This window comes from Lytechinus variegatus, chromosome 7 (assembly GCF_018143015.1).
Source record: "Lytechinus variegatus isolate NC3 chromosome 7, Lvar_3.0, whole genome shotgun sequence".
NCBI lineage: Eukaryota > Metazoa > Echinodermata > Echinoidea > Temnopleuroida > Toxopneustidae > Lytechinus > Lytechinus variegatus.
Genome location: NC_054746.1, coordinates 5,723,646 through 5,729,827, shown reverse-complemented (window position 1 = coordinate 5,729,827; position 6,182 = coordinate 5,723,646).

Below are 6,182 nucleotides of genomic sequence, written 5' to 3'. Positions count from 1 at the left end.
GTACATTTTGGATGGTACGTCTTGTGTGAAACGTTACGAATGTGTGACATTCAGCCTCCCATTTGCTCGCGTACAACAAGCTAAGTAGGCGTTGTACAATGGTGAATATCATTTACCAGAAGAAAGGACCACCAGTCATTCATAACTTAGGAACAGCTTTATGAAACACCCATCTTGTATCTCAAAGTGTAAATATTATGTGGACAGCTGGGACTAAGGCTCAATTTTAGGATTTTGACATCAGGAGCAACCTTCTTTTGCCAAGAAAGGGTTCTCTTCGGTAATTGGGAGATTGTTTTCAGATGGTGAGGTGAACACCATTGCCATATTCATTTCTAAACTACAACCTTTTCTGAGCCGACTCCCAATATCACTCAACATGAAATTTTAACACCCTGCAATGATATTTACATTCATTTCTCTTGATAAGGTTGCTCAGAGAGTTGAGTGGAACAGTAAGTCGTATGGACTTTAAATATAATTCATTTAACAGTCATAGAAAATGATTGTGTGTCCCGGGATGATTGAATTTGTGGATTCCATCTGTCACATCCTATTCTATCCTTTTGAAATTTGGAGTTCATTTGCATCATGGAAATGAGTTTATCTTTAGAGTCAAGTTTGAATTATAAATTTTTTCTCATGTGTACAGTATGTATATGAGAGAAGTGAAAGGATCAAACTTTTCAACAATTAATATCCGATTACAGTTGCGAATGTATGTTTCTTTCAAACTCTGCGAAGTCATGCCCATGGAAAGTTTTGGTAAAGGGTCACCGAGGCACCTTGTGAAAAGTCAGGAGTTGCGTCTTTTCTGCAGGAATCCTGAAAGGGTCTTTTCATCACCAACCTTCATAGTTCATTTCACCGTAGACAAAGTAATGGGGAATGGAGGAAGGCTACAATGAAAAGATGTATTTTGAATTCAAATTCAAAATTTTTCTATTCAATTTCAAAATCAAAAAGATTTTTATTTTCCAAATCTTTAATACATATGTCTTGAATGTACAAATCTGTCAGTGGTGGATCGTGACTTGGAGGAGACTAAGCATTGGAGGGGCACAGCATTGTTCGCAAACAATACAGTGCCCCTCCATTGCTTTGTCTCCTCCGGGTCACGGTCCGCCACTGAAATCCGTAATTGCTGAAATTCATAGATGGGGAAAAAAGAGGAAACAGAAAGCAGAGCTTGTGAATTACGCTGTTCCCTTTTTTTACGAAGACGTATAGCATGGATTAAGGAATAACAAGGCAATGATTAATAAATACAAAACACAAAGTAGTATACATTAATACAGCAACCTAGGGGAGAACTGCAAGGATGGAGAAGGGGGGGGTATTTGCAGCATGATTCATGTTTAAAGATGTAGCCCAGACAACTTTTGACAAGTTGCCTGATTCAAAGTGTACCTGATAATCACCTTACATTCCAATCTTACAAAAAGTAATGGGATGGTTTAATCTTTTCAGCCATTGCTTCACTCTGAAAATAGGAATTTTCACTGTTTTTTATACCAAGCACACATTCAGTACTGTCATAGTTTTTTATAAAATATTTCTTATGAAGGCTTTTCTTACAAATTTGGTGATTATCTTGTAAGCCTTAAATCATATTTTATCCTGAAATTTTCTGCCCATTCTTTTTTTGAAAATTGGTATTGTATATTTAAATAAACACACAAACATTGTATTTACATCAGGGATCTGCTCAAAATAAATTTTCCTTTAAAATCTGAAAATATATCCACTTAATTTTTGGAGCATCTATTTGTATAAATGTAGTAATGAATTTGAATGATGACATAATTTAGGGGCTTCACAAAAACTTGAAAGAGGCTTTAAAGTTGTAATACTTATTACATTTTATATGTTCTTTACCATAATCTACATTTTGTAATGTTGCTGTCTGGACCCTGAAACATAAAACTTTGCGATTGATTGTGAGGCTGAATCCTATGATTGATTGCATTGATTATTGTGAATGATCAATCATAAAAATCATCCTTATGATCAATCCTTAAGTTTCATGTAACAGGGGCCTTAACCCTAAAAAGACTGGGGGGCTGATTCAGCCCCCCTCGACATTTTTTGCGATAAATCCGCTGCGCAAAATTTTTTGACCGCGTCGCTCGCTGACTTTTTACTTTCAAGTTTTGCGCAACTTTTGAGACCAAAATTGTGACCCCCGGGTATGCGGTTCCAAAATAACGCAACATTTCGTAAGTGCATGCAGACCCAAAATTACTCAAAAACGTGAATTTGTGTACAAATCCAATGCAAATAGTGTTCTTAGCCAAAATTCATAAATGTATCATTATTTTTCCTTTTACTGCTCAAAATCAATTAATTTTATCTTGTTTATGGTCAAAATAAAGTCCCCGACAATTTCCATTGAAAAAAAAATAAAAAACAAAAAGTCGAAAAACAAAGAAATACATAAGAAATTTAGAAAACAATAGAATACATAAGAAAATAAATTTGATTTTGAAATTTTTTTTAAATCAATTTGATCAGATGCCTATCTAGAGTATGTGAAACAAAAATTAGCATTTCAGGGGCATTATTTTATTAATTAGAGCAAACTTATGATTTTATGCATAAATTAGCATAATTAATGAGACATGAGATTTTTTGCCAAATTTGATGTTATAGTTTTGTAGATAATGCCATGGGTAATGCGTGTGCCAATTTTCGTCGCGATCGCGCGATCAACAGCCGAGATCATAAGGGGGGGCTGAATCAGCCCCCCCCCGTCTTTTCAGGCGTCGAAATAGCCCAGTCTATTTAGGGTTAAGAAGGGTCATAATGTATTGTTTTTTATAAGGGTGTTGGATGAATCACTTTTTGAAACTGCCACAATTTTAAAGTTTTTATCAGTTAATTACCACTATCTTTATTTGTATATAAATATATTCATTTTATTATACGGTATTTAGTGAATTGAAATTTTCAGGAATTCCAATATGTGTACTTGCCATGTGATATATATATCAATGATTATGTTTGAGGTTGCTTATAAACACATGAAATGTTGCAAAAGTAATAATTTCTACCATATTCTTGATTCTTATATATATTGAATACTTCCTCTATGTGGTCTTTGTAGTTATATCTTGGTAAAATTTTCCTGAATAGTGAACTTGGGAGTCATTAAGTGATTGTTCTAGACTGTATTTTGTCATTGGATTTGTGTGTGGAATATATAGCGGAGCAGTTGTTGCCGGAGCAAATGTCATCTTTTGCTTGGCAGACAGTTGCGACTTTTTATGCAAACAGCGCATTGTGGAGTTTTCCTTTGAAAGAGAACATGTGTAGTAAAAAATCTCATGAATAGTCAGTTATAAATAGATAATAATTGAATAATTAGTGAAATATAGAACCTTGAATGATAAAACATTCTTAATAGGTGGAATATCAAGTGTCTATCTTTTTGCCATTAATAATTGTGATAACAATAACAATTAGCATTTAGTATGTTTTCTGTTGTTGACTTCTGATATCACAGTGTTTACAAATACATGTACAAAAGAGGAAATGACTGATCGAAACAAAAAAGATTTCTCTTGAAAATTTAATTCATAAATTGCATTAATTTAAATATAATTTACAAAACATTCTATGAAATATGTCCCTTAGAATACGTGCAAATAAAAAAAAATATTCATTTGATTTTTGGGGGCCTTTTGAAAATAAGCTACACAAGTAACATGACTAATGATGGAATGATATGATTTGACATGAAAAAATTAATGGAGTATGTGGTATAAATTCCAGTGTTGAACTTATTATCGGGCATCAGAAAAGTGGTAAATGCAATATTACATGCAGTTTTATAACCTCTGGTAGATGTTTAGCCAGGATTGTTTATTAAATGTATCTAAAATGCCAGAATGTTAAATATCTGAAATTTGTTTATTACTAAAAGGGTTTTCTGTCGAGAGCAATATAGCACTATCTGTTGTGTACTTTAAAATGCTGTCAACTACATGTATATTACTTCTAAATATATAGAAAAGCTTGCATGTATTGTGAATTTGTAGTCAGCTTCAAGCAATGAACACTGCCACCATTCGATGGAGGAACTATGATCGATGCATGATTAGACAAAATTATCAGTAGTATTTCTATGTTAAAGGAATAAATGTACGATATGTCTTAAAGCACTTATGAGCCTGTTTTAGAGTTACAATTGTTGTAACTTGGCCATTTTGACAACTACCATGGCAACAGGGCTCAGCAGCCAATCAAAATCAAGCTTTACATGGTAGTTACAATAATGGCAAAGTTACAACAGTTGCAACTGTTAATGAATGGGCCCCAGATGTATTAAGTGCTGTTTTTGGAGTACTTATTATCATTATTTCTCTTTGTACTTCAATGATATATAAACCATTTTAATCCATTTGTGTAGTTATTGCTATACAAACACGTCAAATCCAATTGTGTAACGATTTCTATATATACATGTACAAGCTACAATACCTTATGACCACTAAATCAAATAAACAGTACAGCAACATAAGAATTATCAGGGCATTCTTCTTTTATACCTTAGAAAACATTGTGACTACATTGATTTTTTGACTGCATTCGAACTTTATTTTTGTTTTATCACATACTCACCTTTTTATCACCACTTTCATTCAAAGAAAGATTTTTTTTATTAATAGACAATTTTATATCAATAGGATAAATTTTCTAATAAGAAAAAATCATGCTGCCTCTCTGAAAACATAGGAACAAAAAGGAGAATATTTATCGCCTCCCCATTTGACTGTGTGTGACTATTATATAATTATGTTGTTAATGGTACTATGTACTAAAAAGTATGTAGTATTAAAATGTACAAAAATTTGTTATTTACCAAGATAATCAGGTTAGAAAATTTGCTACTAAAAAGGTAGATTCTTCTAATGGAGATACAGAACCTTGTTGAATCTGTTTTTGTAATTTTCGTTTTAGTAAAGACCATCATTTTCCATGTGTTTTGAAATTATGGAGAAGGCAGTTTCCCTCATAACATGAATACAAAAGTGGTGTTCATGTCAGAAAATAAGATAGAGGCATTTGATTGGAAGTTGATAACTGATTTTTATTATTATTATATGGCAATTGAGATAGTACAAAGAATATGATATAAATACCCACAAGTCAAACCTCATTAATAATGTTTTGCTAACCTTTGTTACCATGCAAGTAAATTGTAATCTGCCATTCATGTGAAACCAATGATTGCTACTGGGGCATGCATTTGACAAGTAATTGGTTGCATGCTACCTTGCCTTGAAACATTCTTAGCAATGAAACTACTATGTACATGGACTACCTAGGGGTATATACCGTAGTACTAGCATCTTAGCTGTTATGTATAATAGAAAAAAATGTAAATACTTTATAGGCCTAATCCATACTTATGCAAAAGTATAGGTGTAAATTTCCTTTGATTGATATGATGTACTCTAATAAATTGCAATTTATGCCTTTGATTTTTTTATTCAATCATTTCTGTTTCCTGTCAAGGTCCAGACTTGTGAATTAGAGTGTGGTGGCCCAATTCAAGAAGACTAAGATCTATGGCTACTACCACGGTAACAGGGCTCAGCAGCCAATCAGAATCAAGGTTACCATGGTAGAAACTAAAAAAAAGATCCAGACTCCCATTAATCTTTACCCAAATACATGAAATATATAGATTCATCCTGTCATTTTAAACAAATATATCAGAGGGGGAGAGACACCAAAAAGAAAGATTGAAACTGAGAAATTAAGAAGCTTGAAGGGGAGGAACGAAAAGGATTGTTCTCCTGAATGGCCCTCCTGTACATCATACAGACACACTTCATGGTCCATGTCACACTACAAATATTACATCTTCCTTTCAAAAACTTACAATGCAGACACACCTGAATGGTCCATGTCACACTACAAATATCACATCTTCCATTCAAAAACTTACAATACAGACACACCTCAATGGTCAATGTCACACTACAATGTTACATCTTCCATTCAACAACTTACTATACAGACACACCTCATGGTCTATGTCACACTACAAATATCACATCATCCATTAAAAAAACTTACAACATTGACACATCTCATGGTCCATGTCACACTACAAATATCACATCTTCCATTCAAAAACTTACAATACAGACACACTTCATGGTCCATGTCAC